At 39.6% G+C, this 24,480-nt stretch overlaps 1 pseudogene; it reads right to left on the bottom strand.

Annotated features, from left to right (window-relative positions):
* Window positions 1-15,520: 15,520 nt before the first annotated feature.
* On the bottom strand, window positions 15,521-21,659 carry LOC115682017 (WAT1-related protein At5g64700-like; annotated as a pseudogene).
* Window positions 21,660-24,480: the final 2,821 nt, after the last annotated feature.

Below are 24,480 nucleotides of genomic sequence, written 5' to 3' on the forward strand. Positions count from 1 at the left end.
TGATCAAAGTATTAAGAAGAAGATTGTGAAAGGAACCGCGAAGAAGGAAGTGAGAACCATAGAGATTCAAAGTCAGCACCATACTATAATGCACACACCATTACTACATCAAAACTAGAAAAGAGAAGGAACATTATTAAAGTGTAAAATTGAATGATTACAACGACCAAGAGAATGTAGCTTAGGTCACATCTCCTTTGTTTTGAAGGAGTGACTTCAAAGCTGCGATCCTTGACTCGAGATGCGATGGGCGATCAAAATTAAAAAATATATAATTTTTATAAAAAATATTATTAAAATTATATCTCGAATTTGAATCGTGTTGACACTTAAATTTCGGCGCATCATTTAGTGGTTAATTGCATAGAAAATTAGGGATTAAATTTTAACCCATAAACAAAAATATTAAAATTGCATAGCATATAGTTTAGGTTCATATAGATTAATTGCATTCCGCATCGGATTGGCGGTGGCAAGCGAGCTTAGAATTCGTCATGTAAATTGAGCTCGGACATCGAACGAGACTCGGCTCACTCGGAAGGCAAGGGCCGAAAATTACAAGTCAGAAGGGCTTGGTTGTCTTAATTTGAGCTTAAATTAGCCCATTATGCTTAATTAAATAAAAGCCCACATTAATTCAGTCCACTTGAAATTAAATGATAATTAAAGCCTAAGCCCATTAGGACTAGAAAGCCCGGCTAATTGACCTAGGTTTACATTATAAATATATCGTTATGTGTCATAATTAAAGGGGGGTCTCAGAATTTTCGGTTCAGAATTTTCGGAGAACACACGAGAGAAAAACACTTGAGAAAGAGAACTAAAGGCGAGGGAAGCGGCTGAGATTTCCATCACGGCCGCTGCTCCTTGCGTCGGTCGCTGCTCCACACTATCGGTCAACGTGGGGACATGTATTTGGAATGACGTTCTGGTGTCATGGGTACAGAACACTGAGAAAAAAGAAGTCAAGATCACTGCAGCCGTGACTTGTTCTGCAGCCGTGACAATTCTTCTTCTTGTTCTGCAACGTGGGGACACACAACATTGAATATACAGCCATGAAGCTCCACGATGGCCACCGTGCCTGTATTGCTGTTACTGCTTCCCACGTGGTGACGAGCAGCACGTCCAGTTGGAGCCCCTTCGACGAAGTTCAATTTGACTCAAGCCTCAACAACGAGGCATTCCATTATTGGAGACGAGCCAATTCCATCGACGCCAACGATTTTCCTCTGACGCGCTTGCTGTTTCCCGACGAATTCCCACGACGATCGGCATTGCTCGCTGAAGTCCAACCCAACTCAAAGTCATTCAGTGGTCAAAGAGATAGGCATCCAACCGAGAGAGGTGCAAGTGAAAACCGTGACCCATCGTAAGCTCAACGCCAAGTCTGGTCACCGCCGGAAAGTCGCCCGTCCCCGCCTGTTGGCCGCTGCCCGGAGAAGTCCGCCGCGCCGCCGTTCCCGTCGTGTCACCGTCGCTAGCCGCCACTATTCCCGACGTCACGCCGCCGCTCCCGACGCACCGCCGATCTGCAATCCCGATCTTCTACAGATTCAAATTAGGAAAGAAATTTGCAAATCAGGTAATTATCATATCCCGATTTGATTCGAATATTTGGTTGCCTAATTTGTGCTTATTGATATCTAATTTTGCATATTTGGATAATAAGCATTATTTCAATTAGGATTTTATTTCCTTTTTTGAAATATTGGATATCTATTATTTTTCAAATTTGGACAGAATTTAGAATTTTCAAAATTTTTTGAATATATCCAAGATATTTGAGATATCTAAATTTTTTCAAGATGTGATCGATTAGGAAAATTTCCTAATCCGCAACCGCACACGTGGAAATAAATCTATCTATCAGGCTTTAGATAGAGTTATTTCCATAGCGGGTATTTCGAATTTTAGGATCGATCTGTCAGGCTTCAGATCGAAACTTAATTCGAAAGATTTAGCGGTTATATGTTTTTTACTTGATTTTAATTTCGAATTTCGATAAAAAAAATACCAAAAATATTACTCTAGAATAGGTTAATTTCTTTAGTTTAAAATTGCATGTTTAGATAATTGACATTTTAATTCCGAATTTCATTAAAGAAAAAAACAAAAGATAATATGCCCGTCATTAGAAATAGGTCACGTCGTCGCATGACATATAGTTTGCATGATAGGTTGCATTAACGCATGTCAATTTTTTGCACGTCATTACATATAGGTTAGCTTCCATTTAAATAAAAGAAAATCAAAAAGAAATTTCTGCACCTTTGAACTTTAAGTCAGAATCTTTTCAAAATTGTTAAATTGAATATTTTTCCTGAAATTGGTACCGAAAGGGCGTTAAGGAATTTAGCGTAACCAAGTCCCCGAATCCATAATTTCTGGTTCGCAGAAATAAAATAGTACTCCCGCTATTTTATTTAGGTTTCTAATCAACCTACCTTAAATGATTAGTGGCGACTCCCATTGAAAATATTTGCATGCTCACAATTGGACCTAAGTTACGATTTGGTAGAGTTTGGGAGAACTCGAGCTAGGTTAGTTAATTTAATTGACCTAGTAATCCATTAGCCTAAGATCGAAACCCGATTAATTTTTGTTAGGTCGCGACAGCTTGGCAACTCCGTTGGGGAAAACTTGAATTTTTTTATAAAAAAAATTTTAAGGAGGACTTAGGCCAAAAATTTTTGTGGAAAAATCACTCGATTTGACAAAAATTTGATTGAATTCTCATTCTTAGGTGTTAAATGGTTTTGCAGGATGAGAGTTATAAGGGGAGTAGTGATTGGCTAACCCATTGTTTTGCAGGTTTGGTGGAATTGTGACTTAATTTTTGCACTATTGAAGCGTTGTTTGCTTATAATTGTTGTGCATGATTTACAGTATTTGCACTACACCACACACAACCTGTGACCGGACCTGGGTCACACCCATAGTTTTAAGATGGTATTTAAATGGTTCTTTAACCTTGGCGGTAAGACTTCGCTAAAGGTTATCCCATTTGGATCCCGAAAATTTTTCAAAAAATGGCTCAAGGGTCGCCCTCATGCACGTGAGGCTACAATGCATGGAGGTTAACCTTGTCGACCGAACCGAGCCGAAGTGATTGGACCCGACTAGTCATGACTATTGTATGCGAGGCTGCGACTAGTCATAATGATTGTGCGCGAGGCTGCGACATGTCGTTCCGTTCATCATTTCATTTTGCCAAAGCCTTTAGGATAGATAGATTAAGGTTTAAACTCACTATCCATGTGCATGTCTCTGTAATTGACATTTTCTCCCCAAAGACGGTAATTTCTCGAGCTTTATCTTTGATTTTCTTCATCTTATTTTGAGTCGGTCCATGATTTAGGTTGAATCATTTGGCACGTGGTCTATATAAGAATGGGTCGCCTTGATATCCGTTTCGTGCCTACTCCGAAGCTAGAGCTCAAGAAGTTATGGAGCCAGTTGAAGCCAGATGGTCAGCAGTACGTTCTCAAACGCATTGGATTCATGCTGCCAATCCTGGACATAGATGTTCAGAGCGGGATCATGCAGGCACTCGCTCATTTTTGGTGCCCCGAGACGACCACATTTGTGTTGGGAGGTAAGTTTGAGCTCACACCGACTCTGGAAGAATACAGTTTTGCCATTGGGAAATCGATTGAGTTGGATATAGTCGAACCACCCATTAAGGTAGATCCTGTGGTAGTGCTTGCTGAATTTTTGAATTTGACCAAAAAGGAAATTGAAAAAGTGTTAAAGGGTAATTGTCAAGCATGCCCGCTATCTTTTCTTATCGAATGTTTTGAAAATAACTCCGTCCTCATGAGGTCTAAGATTTTTATCTTAGCTTTTTTCGGGCTTATCGTTTTTCCATTCCGTCAAAATGCGATTGACCCGATGATAGCTTGGACGGTAAAACTAATATGTGGTGGAGTTAGTTTTATAAACACAATTCTGGCAGAGACTTTCATGTCTTTGACACGATTCAAGAAAGGAAAAGATAGAGTTTTTCGAGCCCCAATTGAGCTTTTACAAATCTGATTTTTCTCACACCTTTCTCAATTTGGGGAAAATATGACCGTATTTGAAATGAACATGACTGATAACCCTATTTTAAGGTTCAAACAAATACAAGACCAAACTAAGAATTTGCACTATACACAATGGGTCAATCTGTTCAAGGATCCAAGCTCTAAGATTTTCCTTTGGCAAGCTGTATGGTTTCGGGAGGTGGAAGCTCGACTATACCATGGCGATCAGAAGCCCGTACCTTTGATGGGCATTTATGGGGCAACCTGCTATCAACCCCTTCGGGTTTCACGTCAATTTCGAGTTCTGCAGGATGTCCCACCTCCACTCAGGCCCAATGAATTTCAAGTCCAGTTCGAGAAGGGCGAGTCCTACAGAGTCGAGCTTAGGCGTCATTTTGATGCTTGGCAGAATTGTTCCCCTCAGAAGCTGATTTGGCCCGCGGATGAGCCCACCGGAAGGATGAAGAGTTACTTTGCCACGGCCTGATATATTCAGCATCATACCATCCCGGCTGAGATACTCCCGAAGATCCCGGTCGTGACAGTACGGAATACTCTTCAGACCCAAATCAAAATCAGCGAAGAAAAGGCGATGAAGGCCCAGGATAAGACAGATGCTCTGGCTGAAGAGAATGCACGATTACGGCGCGCCTTGAAGGCCCATTCGTCTATAGATCACGTAGCCTCTAAAAAGAGGAAGATTATCTTATTTCTAGTTTGGTTTAGGGAGTTTTCCTTTCTTTTTAGGATGGAATGTTAGCTTACATTTGCACTTCATGCTATTGATGTTTTTTGGTAATAAATGTTGCTGAACGATTTTTATAAGAATTCTTTTGAGACATTTTCCATTTTGAGCAATTCAATGAAAAACGTTGAGCTATAATTTGTAAATTTTGGAATCAGTGCAGGTTTTTATTGAATAAAGCAATTTGGAATTTCGAGATTTACTGGACGAATCGGTCGTTCGAAAGAAATTTCATCTTGAGGGTCTAGAGGATGTCATGGACCGACTCGTTATTCTTACTTGTCGTATTTATTCCACCGTTGCTTTTTGCAGGTAATTTGCCACGGATCCTCCTCATCCTCATAATACTCGATCGGTGACTAAAAGAAGGATGGCCAATCAAGCCGAGATTGCAGCCATGATTGACGAAAAGCTGAAAGAACACATGAATACAATCAATGAGCAGATCACGGCTGCCATGTCCAAAATGATGAGTGATCTCATGGCCAAGCAGCAGCAGATCAATGTTGCCTCCCAATCGGAGATTCCACCTCCAACCCGTCAAGGCCTCCGCCTTGACAAATCTCCTGCAGTAAGCACTAATCTAACCCTTCAGCTGGATGATGCTATTTTGATCGACACTAGTGTTTCTCCGTCGGTCCCTGTTCCTCATTCACCCCCCAACGATGAGAATGCCAAGTTGTTGGCCAAGCTCGACCAGAGGTTACGTGAAGTGGAGGGAACTCAAAGTGTTCCGCCTGTTGATTTGTCCATTTTTACCCTGGTCCAAGTGCCCGATAAATTCAAGATGCCAGCCTTTGAGAAGTACGACGGCACCTCGAACCCAATTCAGCACATCGATATGTACCAGGGGCTCATGAATAGATATGTGTCTAACGGACCCCTAATGATCCAAACCCTCCAAGCAAGCTTGAAGGATGCTGCAATGAGGTAGTATACCAACCACCAGATCAACCGGAAAGACTCGTGGGAAGAGGTGGCAAACCTTTTCGTCAAGCACTTCAAGTTCAATCTCGACGTCACTATTACAAGGGAAGACCTGGAGAGAGCTGAGCAGAAAAAGGGCGAGACTCTGAAGGAGTATGCCACTCGTTGGAGGAACATGGCAGGGCAAATCATGCCTGAACCCTCAGAACGTGACTTAATGAAGTTGTTTGTGTCCACTCTACCGCAGCCGGTTCGTTCACGAATGTTAGTAACGACCGCCCAATCTTTTGGCCAGCTGATAGCCATGGGTGAGGAGATTGAGACCGGGCTCAAGAAAGGATGGTACAGTGAGTCAGGTTCATCAAGCAAGAGATTTACTAGTAAGAATGACAAAGAGCATGTCCCCGAAGTCAACATGACCTATGTGCAGAAGACCCCAGCTCAGGCCCCGAAGCTACAATTTAGCACCCAGCAGACAACCTCTTATGGACGACAAGGCCAGCAAGACCCACGCCAACAGCGCAAATCCCGCCAGTTTACTCCACTTCCCGGGACGTTATCTCAGGTACTGGCGGTGCTAAGGAAGAATAACTTGCTGAATTCAGAGCCACAAAGATCTAACGTTGCCGGCTATGCAAAGTATGATCCGTCAAAGAAATGCGATTATCATAGAGGTGAGGTTGGGCATTCGACAGATGATTGCCAAGTGCTCAAACATCGAGTGCAGGATCTACTCGAGACTGGAGCGTTTGCACTACAGCCAGCCGGTAAGCCCAATGTGCAGAACAATCCACTCCCTGATCATTCGAGCAGTACAAATGTTGTCCTTGGCCCGGGAGTCAAGCAGGTTCGAGGCTTCAGGGTCCCTCTCGAAGATATGTTCAATGCTTTAGTCCGAGCTGGTTATGTTTCGACCGGTGAGGTGGTGTCACTCGGTGACATAAGAAAGAAAGTGGATGAGTTGGTGAGAGAGGGGATGATTGGCACAGCAGATGAATTCGGGGTAGTGGCCGCTATATCCCAAGTCATCATTGATTGGAATGAAGAACTCGCAAGGATGACCGATGAACAAGTGAAGTTGGATCCTGACATGCCCGCTCTCGAGGACGCCTCTGACGATGACCTCGGGATCATTATACTCGACACTCCGGAAGTATTGGTCCCGGCATCACCTCAGCCCTACGCTTATGAGAGTGACAAGATGGTTCCATGGTCGTACGACATTGATCTGATAACGAGGTCAGGGCGAACTTATCCTGATAATCAACCGGCCAAGCCAGTGGCTGAGAAAGAAGCGAAGGAATTCCTAGCTGTAATTAAGGCTAGTGAATATAACGTGGTTGATCAGCTGAGGAAGTTACCTGCACAAGTCTCGTTGTTGGAACTTCTCCAAACATCAGATAAGCATCGGAGTGCTCTAATGAAAGTGTTGAGTGAGATTCATGTGCCCGAGACTATTGAAGAAGATAAGCTAGAAGGGTTTGTCGGGACGATCCTCCTCAAAGATCAAGTAGCATTTTCTGATGAGGAAATCCCAGTTGAAGGACGTGGTCATAATAAGGCGCTTCACATATCGGTGAAGTACAAGGAGACTCACATGGCTAGGGTGCTTGTTGATAACGGGTCGGCTCTGAATTTATGCCCGTTGGCTACTTTGAAAAGGCTGGGCATTCCTCCATCTACCATGCAAGCAGCCAAGACTTCTGTTCGAGCCTTTGATGGAGTAAAGAAGGATGTCATAGGCCAGATTAACTTAAAGCTGCTGATCGGACCTTCAGTGTTTGATATTCTTTTTCAAGTGCTGGATATCCCCTCTGCTTTCAATTTCTTGCTGGGACGGCCATGGATTCACAAGGCAGGCGCGGTACCCTCCAGTTTGCATCAAAAGATCAAGTTTGTGGCTGAAGCAAAGTTGGTTACAATTTATGGAGAGGAAGATCACCGAATCTTCAATGCAACATCGATCCCATACATAGAACCCAATCATGTTGAGGAAGATAGCTATCATTCATTTGAGATAGTTCAAGTTGTTCAAGCTTCCTCTGATATGCCGTTGCCCGTTCCTGAAGTTTCTAAAGCAGCTCTCATGGTGGCTAAGGTCATGGTCGGTAATGGTTTTAAGCCAGGTCAGGGTCTTGGGAAGGAAGGCCAAGGCATTCATGCCCCGATCGAGACAAATGGACAATCCCACAAAGCTGGTTTGGGATATCATGGGCAGGGAAGCCGCGAACAAAGCAACGATTGTTGCAGAAGCCGAACAGGAGCAGGTCAAAGTCCCTTACCACCTTCCATCAACGACACATTTCACTCGGTTGGAGTTGTGGGAGGATATGAGCATTTAAATCTGAGCCCAACTGAGGATGATCTTGGGCTTATATTTCCTGAGTCACCACAAGCCCTAATTGACTCACCTAAGAAGCACGGTAAAGCGATTCTGGTCAGTTTGTCTGACGATTCTGAGGATGACCAGCCACCCTGTATTTTCAAGAAGCCGGAGTCGAGGGTGGTGGACTTTGATGATGGTATACCTTACCTCACCGGTTGGTTTGCTGAGACCTCCATTGGTACAATCACTGAAGGACCACTTGAAGGGATGGGCGTTAGCCCTCAAGAGTAATCATTTCTAGTTTTCGTATCTTCCCTGCGTGGGAATCTTTATTGCTTTTTTCGATTGTCATTCCTATTCATGTTGCACTTAGGTTTTTCAATCCAATAAGATGTAATTCATTGGTTCAATATCAATAAAATTACAGCGTTTTTTAGCATTTTGAATCTTGTTGAAGTGTCCCAAACCAACCCGATGACGATAACCAACGATTGAAAAATTTGTCATCTACGGTAAGAACTGAGGGTTGGGCTTCTCAAGAATTCTCGTTTCGAGGTCTTCGAAAGCAAAATGAATTTAAAAAAAAAACAAAAGAACAATTTTCAAAAATTGCATGTAGTTAAGCCCCGTCTTGTCTTTTTTATCCCTTTCTTTCATGTTTCAGGACTAATCTCGAGGCATGCGAAGGGATGAGAATCGTGGACCCTCATATATGTGATTGGCATGAGAGATTACCTTTTGCACTTATGGCACATCGGACTTCTATTCGGACATCTACAGGGGCAACTCCATATTCTCTTGTGTACGGTATGGAAGCAGTTCTACCTGTTGAGGTTGAAATTCCTTCATTACGTATTCTTTCACAGGTACAATTGTCAGAAGCAGATTGGATCCAACAGAGATTGGACCAGTTGAACATGATTGATGAGATAAGGCTTAAAGCTCTATGTCATGGCCAATGCTACCAACAACGAGTTGCTAAATCTTTCAACAAGAAAGTCAAGCCTCGACATTTTCAGGTAGGCAACCTTGTCCTACGGAAGTTATTGCCGATAGTTCCTCTTGCAGGAGGAAAATTTGCCCCAAATTATGGCGGCCCGTACATTGTGAAGAAAGTCCTTCCAGGAGGTGCTTTGATTTTGGCCGAGATGGATGATTGTGTTTTTTCCAGTCCAGTTAATTCTGATTCTATGAAGAAGTATTACACTTGATTTGTATTCATTCTGACTTTGTTTCTATCAAGTTTCAAATTGAATTTCATGAATCAATTGATGTTACTAAGCTTTGTTTGAGGAAGGCTTTTTGATTTGGCAATCTGTTTCTGTCCTAATGAAGCGATCATATTGCATGAGAGACTTCAAGATGACGAAAGGCAAGTCATGTCCATATACGTCCTGAATAATAATCCCTAGTGCGAGTTGAGTGGAAATTCCGTGCTGACAAGGTAAAGGATTATCTCACGAAAAGTATGACGACCGAAATGATGAGAGGCATTCATTTCCTCTATCTAAACACTACAGGTTATCATTTGCTTAACCCCTTTGAACGGAGTTTCATTTCTTACCCCTATCGGGAACAACCCCATACCGGGGCAATTTCTTAGAAAGTTCAAAATGGTTAGAATTTTCTTGCTTTCACTTGCATCAATCTTCAAGTATATTTATTGCATGCAAGTTCTGTGTTAGCTCGAGTGCCTTAGATATGACGAAGAGCATTTCTTTCTATATCCTTACATATTATACCCTTTGCATACCCAGTTTGAGCGGTGAATTCATTTCAACCCGATTGGTGATCATCCTTGTGATAAACAAATGAAATCATCTCAAAGCAAGTTCAAGGCAAATGGGAGCTCGAAAGAAAATTCGTCAGAAAGGACGCAAAAGGACTCCATTAAATCGAAGTTCTCTCTCTCGGAAAAATCTCTCGAAAAGAAAATCTCTCTCGAGAAAAAAAAAAAAGAGAGAGAAAAAGGAGAGAAAGAAAAGCTTCAGCAAAAACTGAGTTGACATACAAGATCAGTCTTCAAGGAAAAGACCGTTTGAAGGTTCATTTGTGGAGCAATTGCTAGAGATAGATCAATGGTACCAGTAGCATAATTGGATGATCACCAATCTCCATGTTCATAATACTCCCCTTTGATAAAATAAGCCATTCATTTCAAGCCTACCCGAACCTACGTTACAACCCTTACCGAAGTCTCTTCAGAATAGGGCACTTGAGTTAACGTAGAGTTTCAAATGCTTATAAATGTTGCTCGAAGAAGTGCGAGCAAGATTTTTCTATCTCATTTTTGCAGCATTCCTGACTTGTAAACCCGGAGCAGCTGGTGATATCAATTCTTTCAATAGCCTCGACTCGAAGAGTCCCTTTTGTTAAGCCATTGACCAAACCCACGTTTCAGTCCTTATAAAGACCTTTCAGATTGGCTAAGTTATACTGATTTTGAGAATATCCAAACCCTTGTCAAGCACGATGAAGAGAGTTTGAGTGATTCTTATACCCGCATCAAAGGTCGGGTCAAAAGCCTTTCATTGAGAGTGAGTGGAAAGTCCTTTCTGATTAAAGATCTCTCATTTAATGTGATCAAATTGTCAAAAGGACGAAATTGATGTTCTTATTGATAAACTCCCCAGTGAAGCTTAGTAATGCTAATGTAATCAAATTGTCAAAAGGACGAGATGGTTGTTCTTATTGATAAATCCCCCGGTGAAGCTTGGTAATGCAAGTAGATTCATGAATTATGTTTTCTCTGCCTCTGCGCATGTGTTATTTTAACCTTTTCTCAGGTAAAAACAGGAGCGATGCCATTGGCTCCGTCACAAGAAAAATTCAGGTGACATATCTCTTGGTGTTGCTAAGTGGAGTACGAAGCACACCCCATCTCTTGGTGTTGCTAAGTGGAGTACGAAGCACACCCCATCTCTTGGTGTTGCCAAGTGGAGTACGCGGCACACCCCATTTTATGTTGCCAAGTGGAGTACGCGGTAGCATAATTTCTCATTTGGTGTTGCCAAGTGGAGTACGCGACACACCCCATTTCATGTTCGCCAAGTGGAGTATGCGGCGGCATAATTTCTCATTTGGTGTTGCCAAGTGGAGTACGCGGCACACCCCATTTCATGTTCGCCAAGTGGAGTACGCGGCGGCATAATTTCTCATTTGATGTTGCCAAGTGGAGTACGCGGCGGCACGGTTTCTCATTTGGTGTTGCTAAGCAGAGTACTAAGCACACCCTATTTCATGACCCTTTTCGTGATTGCCCAGTGGTATAGGCAACACACCCCATTCTTTCTTCATATCATGCGTTATTTCGCATCTGTAAGAAACTACAGGTAACAGATAGGCAATCCAGTACCTCGAAAACCTTACTTCCAGTTGACTAGAAGTTTGGAGATCAAGGGAATTGAAAGCATTATAAAGCATTCCGTCACTCGGACGCTTTTTGTGCGATCCGTATCTAAGGCTCTCTCATCGCTCCGCACGAAGTGAGAAGCCTTAGCATACCTTCCTTATTGTTTGCATATCATGCATCATTACATTTAAAAAAAAAAATTCATTCATCATTTTGCATAGTTTAAATTTAGGTCTCAGTCTTTGAGCGAAACCTCTGCGAGCTTCCACTCAAAGAGGGGCAGCTGTTGACACCTAAATTTCGGCGCATCATTTAGTGGTTAATTGCATAGAAAATTAGGGATTAAATTTTAACCCATAAACAAAAATATTAAAATTGCATAGCATATAGTTTAGGTTCATATAGATTAATTGCATTCCGCATCGGATTGGCGGTGGCAAGCGAGCTTAGAATTCGTCATGTAAATTGAGCTCGGACATCGAACGAGACTCGGCTCACTCGGAAGGCAAGGGCCGAAAATTACAAGTCAGAAGGGCTTGGTTGTCTTAATTTGAGCTTAAATTAGCCCATTATGCTTAATTAAATAAAAGCCCACATTAATTCAGTCCACTTGAAATTAAATGATAATTAAAGCCTAAGCCCATTAGGACTAGAAAGCCCGGCTAATTGACCTAGGTTTACATTATAAATATATCGTTATGTGTCATAATTAAAGGGGGGGTCTCAGAATTTTCGGTTCAGAATTTTCGGAGAACACACGAGAGAAAAACACTTGAGAAAGAGAACTAAAGGCGAGGGAAGCGGCTGAGATTTCCATCACGGCCGCTGCTCCTTGCGTCGGTCGCTGCTCCACACTATCGGTCAACGTGGGGACATGTATTTGGAATGACGTTCTGGTGTCATGGGTACAGAACACTGAGAAAAAAGAAGTCAAGATCACTGCAGCCGTGACTTGTTCTGCAGCCGTGACAATTCTTCTTCTTGTTCTGCAACGTGGGGACACACAACATTGAATATACAGCCATGAAGCTCCACGATGGCCACCGTGCCTGTATTGCTGTTACTGCTTCCCACGTGGTGACGAGCAGCACGTCCAGTTGGAGCCCCTTCGACGAAGTTCAATTTGACTCAAGCCTCAACAACGAGGCATTCCATTATTGGAGACGAGCCAATTCCATCGACGCCAACGATTTTCCTCTGACGCGCTTGCTGTTTCCCGACGAATTCCCACGACGATCGGCATTGCTCGCTGAAGTCCAACCCAACTCAAAGTCATTCAGTGGTCAAAGAGATAGGCATCCAACCGAGAGAGGTGCAAGTGAAAACCGTGACCCATCGTAAGCTCAACGCCAAGTCTGGTCACCGCCGGAAAGTCGCCCGTCCCCGCCTGTTGGCCGCTGCCCGGAGAAGTCCGCCGCGCCGCCGTTCCCGTCGTGTCACCGTCGCTAGCCGCCACTGTTCCCGACGTCACGCCGCCGCTCCCGACGCACCGCCGATCTGCAATCCCGATCTTCTACAGATTCAAATTAGGAAAGAAATCTGCAAATCAGGTAATTATCATATCCCGATTTGATTCGAATATTTGGTTGCCTAATTTGTGCTTATTGATATCTAATTTTGCGTATTTGGATAATAAGCATTATTTCAATTAGGATTTTATTTCCTTTTTTGAAATATTGGATATCTATTATTTTTCAAATTTGGACAGAATTTAGAATTTTCAAAATTTTTTGAATATATCCAAGATATTTGAGATATCTAAATTTTTTCAAGATGTGATCGATTAGGAAAATTTCCTAATCCGCAACCGCACACGTGGAAATAAATCTATCTATCAGGCTTTAGATAGAGTTATTTCCATAGCGGGTATTTCGAATTTTAGGATCGATCTGTCAGGCTTCAGATCGAAACTTAATTCGAAAGATTTAGCGGTTATATGTTTTTTACTTGATTTTAATTTCGAATTTCGATAAAAAAAAATACCAAAAATATTACTCTAGAATAGGTTAATTTCTTTAGTTTAAAATTGCATGTTTAGATAATTGACATTTTAATTCCGAATTTCATTAAAGAAAAAAACAAAAGATAATATGCCCGTCATTAGAAATAGGTCACGTCGTCGCATGACATATAGTTTGCATGATAGGTTGCATTAACGCATGTCAATTTTTTGCACGTCATTACATATAGGTTAGCTTCCATTTAAATAAAAGAAAATCAAAAAGAGATTTCTGCACCTTTGAACTTTAAGTCAGAATCTTTTCAAAATTGTTAAATTGAATATTTTTCCTGAAATTGGTACCGAAAGGGCGTTAAGGAATTTAGCGTAACCAAGTCCCCGAATCCATAATTTCTGGTTCGCAGAAATAAAATAGTACTCCCGCTATTTTATTTAGGTTTCTAATCAATCTACCTTAAATGATTAGTGGCGACTCCCATTGAAAATATTTGCATGCTCACAATTGGACCTAAGTTGCGATTTGGTAGAGTTTGGGAGAACTCGAGTTAGGTTAGTTAATTTAATTGACCTAGTAATCCATTAGCCTAAGATCGAAACCCGATTGATTTTTGTTAGGTCGCGACAAATCGTTACATAATTTGATCAAATTAGATGAATATCCAAGTTTGACAAATAAATGGATTCAATGACGGGAGCCTCTTGTACGGTGAAAACAAAGATGAAAAAGGAGATTCCCATGCACTAATGACAAAAAATTGGGGCACGCATTATATTTTATATAGTTTTATTTGCTTGTGGCGCCCGAGGTGTAGTGAGCGGAAAGAAAAAGAGAACCCTATGCACTACTAGGTCGTCCCTTTCCTTGAAGCACAGTAGCCGCACAATTAAGGTTGAGTGGTTCCTTCGGCCAGACTAGTAGCCGCACAGTAGACTCCATAGGAGGACGGACGCGAAGGACGAAGCGACAACACTGTTGAGATTGAAGGGACAAGTGATCGGTTTATAAAGCACGAAAGAAAATTTTACCCTTTAAATTAGCTTTTAAGATGAAAAAGGTTAAAGACTACTCAATATTGATATCAAAAATCAAGTTGCTAATTAGTCTTGATTCAATAGTCACACAGGAGAGATACAGATTCTTGTGGCTCCAATCTAAGGACTGATGTGTGAGGAGAAGATTGTTAAGGTTAGCTGGTGTGAGGGAAAGTTTCATCCCGGGACCACCCAACACACAATGACGCTCATTTTTAGTCATGCACAGAGGAATTCTATATACAATGAATTTAGTGCTTGAACTTACATCCAAGTGAGTTGTTTATTTGTAAACATTTTGGGCTTGGATTTAATTTAGGTGTGGGAAACACTCGAGCATGCAAGAGATTATAAACTTTGATTCTCCAATTATTAGTGGATTATTTGATGCTGGCTCGCTTCGTGGATGTAGGTATCTAAAAATTGGACCGAATCACATAAATCTTTGGGGTCTCTTATTGTTCCTCGTTTATTTCTTTGATGCTTTTGCATTGACTTAAATTGCAAAATCCCGATAGCTTCTGCATTCAGGTTGTTGTCTTACCCAACAAAAAAAAATAGAAGAAGGCGTGATTGCCATGAAAATCTTATGTAACCACATTCGTTTGCTGTCAAAACTTACATTTTTAGATGAAGACATGGATTATTGTTTAAAAAATTTAATTCCTTTTCAGGCGAAAGTTGGATTTTTGCCTAAGACTAAAGCTTGGATATATGAAATAGAGGAGGCAAATAGAGGATGGCAGAGCCAAGAACGAGGACCATGGCATTTAAAATGGGAATGTGAGCACAACCAAGTAGGTAAGAATATGTGGTGTGCGGGGCCTAACACTCCAATTTTCAACTTTTGGGCCTCCTAATCACTCATTAACAAGGCTTTCCATTTAATGGAAATTGGTAAATTGGATTGGTTTTTTTTTAGCATCAATCAAGGTCAAGACAGCCAAAATTGTGGTAACGACTTATTTAAAAAGAAGAGAAGCTCGTCAAGGATTGGGTATATCAGTAGAGATTAATCGTCAATCAATGACATCCGGTATAACATAGCATAATGAAAAGTACACATCATGTGTGGTTGGTCACATACTATGTACTAGATAAAAATCATTACATGTTCAAGAAAACGACCAACAATATGAAAAATCAAATTTCATTTTGCTAAATCACGAGTTTCGGCATTTTTAGGTTCCTGATTTTCTGCATTTATACATTTCTTCTCAGCTTGAACTGGTAATGAACTTTCGGTGGCTAGATTTTGCTCCTGCGTTTGTCCCCATAAGACACTGTAAAGGCCTACCACTAACATTATCTCACCAACAATGCTGATAAAGAAACCAAACATGAGTTCATATTAGTCACAATCAAACCAAACTAGTGGTTAGAGCTCATGTTTGTGATAAGAATCTATATTAGCTTAAGAATTCCTAATCGATCAAAAGAAGGGGAAAAGTGTCCAAAAAAGTCCTAAACCTTTTGTATTAGTGCCAATTTAGTCTTAAACCTTTTTTTTGTGCCAATTCAGTCCTAAACCTTTTGCATTGATGTCAATTGAGTCATAAACATTTTTTTTTGTGCCAATTCAGTCTTAAACCTTTGCATTGATGCCAATTTAGTCCTAAACCTTTTTTTATGCCAATTCAGTCCTAAACCTTTTGCATTGATGCCAATTTAGTCCTAAACCTTTTGTATTAGTGCCAATTTAGTCCTTCGACACGTGAATAGCTATTAGCTAGAAGGACTGAATTGGCACCAATGCAAAAATTTAGAATTGAATTGGCACCAGTGCAAAAGGTTTAGGACTGAATTGGCACAAAAAAAAAAGGTTTAGGACTAAATTGGCATAAATACAAACGGTTTATGACTTTTTTTACTCTTTTCTCTCAAAAGAAGCATACCATAAGAGTTGAAGAATACCGAAAGCTTGATTCTGTCGCTCATCGTCGTTAATCTTGTACCTAAGTTTTGATTTTTTTAGAGAATTTCTAAATTGCATTCAAGGAGAGTTTTCGTTCAAATAAGCACAAAGTGGAAATGCTGCGCAAGAGGAAGGTTGTCAGCCTTGGTTTGAGGTTTCTAGTAACGGAAGATGGGACATTGGTGTGGTGGAAGGCTGAACTTCAGTAAATTCTTTGATCCTTACTGTTTTTGAGGGTTATAATTTTGCAGTGGGCAATACTTATATTGCTGCATAAAATTGCTGATGCTAAGATAGTGTTGCATAACATCTTTAGTATGTTGGTTCTCGTCCTCCTCACGATTGCCACGTGACAGGATATCCCTTATTGCCCGGCTTTCGCCTCCTAGTTTTTGTCCTCCACACATTCATCTAAATTTTAAAGATCACATTAAGGATCACCATAGTTAGAATTTATCGGTGAATAATAAGTTTAGTGAATGAAAAACGTTTGAGTATGGTGTACCGGGAAGGGACGAACATGAACTGCATATGACTTAATCCATCCCCGCCTCGGCCCTCGTATAGGGCAATATATTTGGCCTCATCTAGTTTCTAAACTATGAAATGTGTGGGTTTCATGAGTCCCCATAGGATTGGACGATGCACGTATTAGGGGATTGGTCAACACATTCTCATTTTAGGCTTTGATTGTCTTGCGAAAAATGAATAATTTGAAAAATATTTTTCAAAAATTGATCACCTGTATCGATTAAAATAATTAATCAATTAAAAATATTTTCACTTTTGACAATAATTTAAATTGAAATATTTTCATAGATAATGAAAAAAATTTTGTTCATTCATTTTTGTAAACAATTCAAGCGATTATTTTTAAGAAAATATTTTTCAATTTTTTTATTTTTCACAAAACAAGCAAACCCTTTTTTCTCCTATATTGTTTCTCTTTGTCTCTCTCTCTCAATGTGTGTATCCCTGTACAATCATTCATATTAACTATTGGAGGTGATGCCATGAGAAATATGATAAAGTTTACCTGCCAACGTTTATGCTCTCACCCAAGAGAAACATGGAACCGATTGTTGTTAGGATTGAATTCAAGGGTGTTGACATGCCTAGGAATACTGGTCCCTTCATTGCAATCACCCAAGATTGTAGATAATGCGCCACTCCCGTGACCACGATTCCCTGGTCACACATAATTGCAAATACTATAATGTTGTATTGAAAGTATATAATTTGCACGCAATTTGATTGGCTTAAAAAAATCTATTGTGATCTTATAATATCACTCAATAAATTAAAAGTCGGTATATAGTTTCTGTTGCTACTAACAATGAAAATTAGTATCGCACACCAAGGACAACCCTTCTGCTTGGTGTGCTGATTTTTCAATTCGTGGTTCCATATGTTCCATATCTCAATTTTTGCAAATCTGGAGAGCGGGTTGGTACTGCCAAATTTCTTGTACTTGCTTTTGGGTAAAAAAAGAAAAGGGGCAATTTAAGAAGTCGTCCTCAAGATCACTCTCCATATCAAATACCCCAATCACATTTCAAAACCTACATTTCGTGGTTCCCAAGGCCATGCGAGGTTGCCCTTGAGATCACAAGGGCCATGGCCAGCCACAAGCCTCTAAAACAGGCTTGCAAGCCGAGCAAGCTCTATGACAGAGCTTAGCCATGGCATCACTCAACCTCGATCTATCCTTGAGTTGGCATTGCGACGGCCGTTGGTCTCGGATCTAACGTCGGTGATGCCTTCGAAGAAGCAACATTTTGCTTGCGATGAAGAGAGGGAGATTTGGTGGTGGGTGTGTCGGCATGAGCAACGAGTGTTGGGTGTTATGGAGATCGGGTAGTTTTGAGAAGTAAAATAGCAATTTGGTAAATTATGTATGGGTGAGAGATGCAACTTAAAATCTTTTGTAGAAAGTGAGGATAATAATTGTGAGTTTTGAAATATGAAGAGGGTGTTTGATATAGAAAATCAAGTTGAAAATGGTTTTTGTAACTTTCCCCAAAAAGGAAGCAACTTTTCCAACTTTATGATTACTTTAGTTTTGACAACTACAGAAAGAAAAAAGACAGGACTTAACGTAACTCATTCGCTATGACTTTCCCTTTGATCATTACCTAACCAATACTTTTCCAAGTCATTTAGAATTTATCCCACTTTAAGCATGCTCAATTTCTAAATTTAGAACAGGGGGACTGTTGTTCTCTTACGCAATAAAGGACCGCAAGTAGTCTAACATTCCAAGCCAACTTCCACTCGGAGAGGTCTCTTTCCGCAGCAATCGCCACAAGAAACGACTGGACCGTGCCTGATAAACACTGAAGACTTGTGAAGTGAAGCTTCGATGGATAGGTTTTCAATACTCCAGCCTGATTATACGAAGATAAAGAACTTGAATTTATATGACTCTTCTCTTGAAAAGGTAAAAGAAACAAAGAATGGTTTCAGTGCACCAGAAACAGTAAAGGTTAACATCATGTAAAATATGACTTGGCAAAAGCATATCCAATCAAGATTCAACATCCAAAAGGTACAGACGCATGATTTAAAGAAGCGATGAGAAAGACGTGGATTCCACAATTGTTAGCTGTGATTTTATGATCTAATTTACTTGTGTTAGGAAGTGCAATTATTCAGAGGCCGGTTAACATCATCAAATCAATCAAGAATCAACATCCAAGAGGTATGCACGCAAAGTTAAAAGATGCGGAGGACGTGGATTCCACAATTGTTGTTTACAACTGTAATTTATAATATTTAAAACTCCTATAACCTAAAGGTTTAAAGTTAGTGTTTCATCTAACATACTCGTGTTAGAAAGTACATTGGAAAAGCTTAAGCTATTAATTAAGCCCATAAACCTAATTATGCTTATAAGAATGTTGAGTTAAGTGGCTATTAACAAAAGTAGAACCTCCTTACCCAAAAAAAAAAAACAAAAGTAGAACCATCTTTAACCAACATCTGACTGTAGTTAGAATGTTTTGGATTTCTACCATCGTTCTACTTTTGTCGTGCGCAGCACGCCATATATAAAATTTCATAAACCATACCCTGTTCTTCTTTTTTTTCTAATGGATTTAATCATATGCCATATTGTGAGGTGTACAACCGGTACAAATGAAATCTTACACATTCAAAATTGAATAGTTAATATGTGTGTTTGAAGTTTGTTTTATAACTAAATCCTTCTACATTTCTACCATCTAGCGGGTGTGTATAACTAAATCCTTCTACATGTCCACCATCTAGTGAGTGTGTAAATCATTTCCTACATTGACAGTGGACCTTATGAATATCATTATTATATTACATAAATTTCATTGAGAGTTTTTGAGTGTAAATTCCCTAAGAAATTGTGAGATAAATAGAAGCAGAGCTTTAGGTGCTGGGATCGAGTGACATAAATCGTGTTTTCTAATCCTTGTTTATCCCTAATGTATTTATCAATGCCGCCCTACCTATGGACATACATCGCATCGATCTAACCCCATCAAATTCTTTGTGTTGATTTATTTTTCTACCGTTTACTCTATAATGAAATAATAGCGTCTTGTAGCAATAAGCGAAATTAGTACCTTGATACGCTAATAGAATTGAAACCCAAATTGTCGCTTTGAGGGGAGAGTGCATATATGTAAAGTTAGCCGTTCGAGAGATCACGAAATATTTTACGTAAATGCATTTCATGATGAGCAATACTCTGAGCTTACTAATATTGATTTTGGAAAGCGGTTTGTTAAATGATGTGTCAAACTACAATTGAGCTATAGTCAAAGTCGATAATAGTCCGACAAGTCTCTTAGCCAATCATTGTCATGAATCATTTTAAATAAACCTATTAATTCTCTTTGGCAATATCTGCCGTGGTATATGGAGAGTCTAAATAGAATTAAATTCTTGAAAAGATCAAAATCCTTTATGAGAAGTTGGGGGTACCTGGAGAACATACCATAAGCCCCAGGAGGAGACTGAAATGAAAGAGAGGAAGCAACCTACGATCCATGTTGTGCTTCCAGATGATGAAATGTGGTGTTGGCGTTGGTGTTGGGCATTGTGGAGAGCAAAAGGAGGATGTAGAATTGGTCCCTTGAAAAACGCAAGGGTGGCCACTCCTCCCATGCAAAATGTTATTCCTCCAAGCTTTGCAACTCCCGCTATTTTCGTCACATTCAACTTCTCCTTCCTGCCAAAGTAGTTGCCAAGAGTTACAAAGCATTAGGAGATGAAGTTTTGGCTATAATGAAATCATGAGTCCACTAAAGAGGAAATTTGGGTATTCACTCGGTAGAGTACGTAAACATTTGACAAATTTGATACCGTTCGAGATATATTTGGGAGATTATGTATATTTCCCCTTATTGATCCTGATTAATTTTACTTGATATTTTGCTACTTTAGATAGTCATCTTGCATAACTTATAAATAGACTCGTATACTCTTAGTTTGGTATTGTACAAAATAATAATTTTTTTCTCTTTTTCACTACTCAATTGATGCATCGCATGTATATTGTAATGAATGTGGGAAATGATGGCTTTGCACTAGAAGTTTGGGTAATCTAATAAACCATGATAGAGTTTTACTATTGGTGTTATCCCATATCGGTTGTGGAAGTAGTAGGTGGTTAGTTTATAAGTGTGAGGAGAAGTCTTACTCTTTGAGCTAGCTTTTGGGATAAGAGAGACTCAAGACTACCCAACACTTGTATCAGACTTACTAACAAGTCTAGATCAAATAGTCACATCGACAATGTATGCAACAAAGATGATTCGATTTTTGCTAAAAAATTCTAATGAGAGTAACGAAATTGATTTAAAGAGTGGAGAGAATATATATATCAAATCGCCAGGAAGAGGACAACCTGAGAAGAACAGCGAAGAAAAAGGTTGTGACAGGTAGGCAATTAGCAGTTGCAGACACGAGCGAAGCTGAAGTATAGAGGAGCGCAATCCCATAGAGATTTGTAGCTAGCGTGAGACTACAATACACATGTATTATCATCTCATCAAAACTTTTAGAAAAAGGAATAAGCTTTTGAATGTTAAGTTACATAATCACCAAATTCTCTGATTGGGGTATAAAACTCAAGATTCCAGGGAACGTTCTGTAACTCACCCCAGGAAAGCAAGCGCAGATATCTTAAAGAAGACAAGGAATGTGAGCGGAGTTGCGGATCTCCTTTCGAACATCACAGCTAACAGGAGTAAGAAAATGGTTCCGGCCAGTTGCCGGTAGAAGACGAAGATGAAGCTCTTCATTCCTCCAATGAATGCACAGCCTTGGTGAACAAGGTCATGCCTACCTGTATAACCTGGACCAAGATAGCGAACAAGTATGGATTCTTCAGTCCCATTTTGCTCTTTCCTCTCGGTACAGTCGCCTCAGATTAGGAATTCAAAGCCAAAATCTGTAAGATTCGCATGCTTATCCGGCTTTGCAGAAAATTTAACATTTGCTACCTTTTTATCTATGAGTCAAGGAAATGCAAAGTCAGTGAGTGGATAAGTTAGTGAGTCTTCTCTTTGGTATGTGCTTTCTGACGTGAGTTTCCTTTTTCAAAAGCAGAAAATTCTGACTAGGGCCTTCTTTTCTGGTTGCAGGAAATTTCCTGCAATTATACCTCTGGGTTGCAATTTATGGATATCGCCCACGCAACACTAAGGCAAATGTAAATATGGTTGATGTCCATAACTTGTAACTGCCATTTAAAGGTACGGTTCAAAAAAAAGTTCCTTTCCGACCAGGGATAGGGGAAAATATAATAATCCTGCTGATTACTATCATACAGACTTCAAATAATTCTACTGTATCCGTAACGTGCTCACAGGCATCCATAATACGTCGACCAAGATCCATACACAAGATAGAGAAATAAGCCAGAGCAGATCACCTTGAGGAATATCTCTAGTAGGTTGGATTTCATCCAAACAATCTTTGTTAAACAAGACAGTAATAGAAGAAGAGGGAACACGAAACATTATTAAACCCATCCAGGGAGTCCAGGAAATTGAAGTTAGTACTTCTCTTGTGAAAAGAATCCCATTCCAATCTATCGTAAGCTTTTTAGCAGGATCTACCTTAATGAGCACTATACCAGTCTTGCCAGTTTTTCAGCTCTAGAGTGGACGATTTTCTTGGACAATGATGACAGTTATCGGTACCTCTTCTGTCCGGTACAAAACTAGCTTGTAAGGAGGAGATAAAGTTGTCCAGTTTTGGGAATGAGCACAACCAAGGTTTATTTCAAGCATTCTGGGAAATGCCAAGAGCAAAAGCAGAACGAAGAGTAAACATGACCAAATCGCAAACTAAAATCCCAAAGAGTAAAAGGCCCGATGAAGTCAACGAAAGCTTTTTGGAAAAACTCGAGGTTCTGAAAATTATGAGATGGAGTTGCCGCCAATCAATTATTAAAAAAAAGCGAGAACGAATAAATACATAGATGCACCTGTTGTGAAAGGAAATAATAATGTAAACAGTTAATGAACTTTGACCCAACGTGAAATGTCGTCCCTAAACTTTTAATTTATTCAATATGATATCTGAACTTTTGACAAATGTCCAATCTAGTCTCTAGGTTATATGGAAAATATCCAACGTTATCTTTCAATTAATTCAAATTTAGGAATAATATCAAATATTTTTATATGGTTTAAAAACTAAATTAAATATTGATATGCAGTGCCCTCCCAAGGATCAAGGGTCCTGAGAGGCCGGAGTAGGTTGATGCTATGGAAAAGGATTTTTATAATTTTTGGGAAAACTCGGGGTTTTCAAAAATTGGGATGGATCACCATCAGTCAATTTAAAAAATAATAATAATAATAAGCTATGCTGATTAGATACTTAGGACCATGTGTGAAAGCATTGATCATTTGTGAAAGCTCGAAATCACAATTCGGGGGTTCAGTACATGCTGGGAGGGGTTAGTGTCTCCACAACGCCCTTTAGGTACCATGTTATTTAATTAAGTTATTCGAATGCAATTATAAAATAATTTCCTAAAATTGAATGCAATCCTCGATTTTACGCCTTGGCATGACTTCGTGTGCTGTGGATATTTGTGCTATTGACTAGATGACGTCCTAGTTTATGCTGCATGCTTAGTTTTGAAATGAGCGAAGCCATATTATTTATTGGCCTACTTAGATACTAGTATTTTTGTCATTTTTGTCATATATTATAAATGTTATGAAAAGTAAAAATATTTTTAAGAGCAAAAAACTGTAACTTTTGAAAACATTTTGGAAAATCATGACATTCCGATAATAATGGCCTAAAGAGAAGTACCAAATTTCTCAAGCCTATTTCAGCAGAGAAATAGCTATAAAAAATTTGTTAATTTTCTAAGGTTATTTTTGGCATTATAAGGGCAGGCGAGGTCAACCTCCTTGGCCCTTACCACTGGCTAGTCGTTGGCCATCACTGAGGCCCGATCGGCTGAAGGAAGAAAGTAAGAAAAAAAAATGAAAAAATTATAAAAAATTCAGAAAAATTTATAAAAAGTAAAAAAATTATCTATGTCAACGCCAGTCATGTCACGTGGGATGACTAGCGTTGACTAGACTGTCATATCAACGATTTCCAACCAAAATTGATCGGAATGATTAAATTGACAAATCGTTAAAATGTTGATGATTAAATTAGCAAATCATAAAAAGATTTAAAACTAAATTGACAAATTTATAAGCCTTAAAATTGAATTGGTCACCGCATAAATTGTTTAGAATGTTTTGGACAATTTTCCCCTTATTATTATATAAAGGATAACGGATCCCTATTTCTATACTATATAAAGTCAACTTTCACATTTGGTGTCTACTTTTCATATGACCAGAACATTCTATATTCAGAACATCGTCCGATCATTAATTATTAAATTTGGATATTTTTGGACTGTTAATTAACAAATTTCCTATTTTTGTGAGCATATGTCTTTATGTTTGAAATTCATTATACATACTCTTTGCTAAAAATCATTCAAATCCATATTGAATGGAGTCCAAGCAACGGAACCATTTTTTTGTTTTTTTTAGGATGGAGCCAATTTGTGACATATATTTTCATTAATTATAAGGGGGATATGGTATTTCTCAAACATTATGATTTTGAATATGTTTCCTAAAAGGCATAATTACACAAACGGTCCCCGAACTTCGATCAAATGTGCAATG

The sequence above is a fragment of the Syzygium oleosum genome, unplaced genomic scaffold, assembly GCF_021117445.2.
Source record: "Syzygium oleosum isolate NSW1041296 unplaced genomic scaffold, Sole_v2.1 Sole_v2.26, whole genome shotgun sequence".
Taxonomy (NCBI): Eukaryota; Viridiplantae; Streptophyta; class Magnoliopsida; order Myrtales; family Myrtaceae; genus Syzygium; species Syzygium oleosum.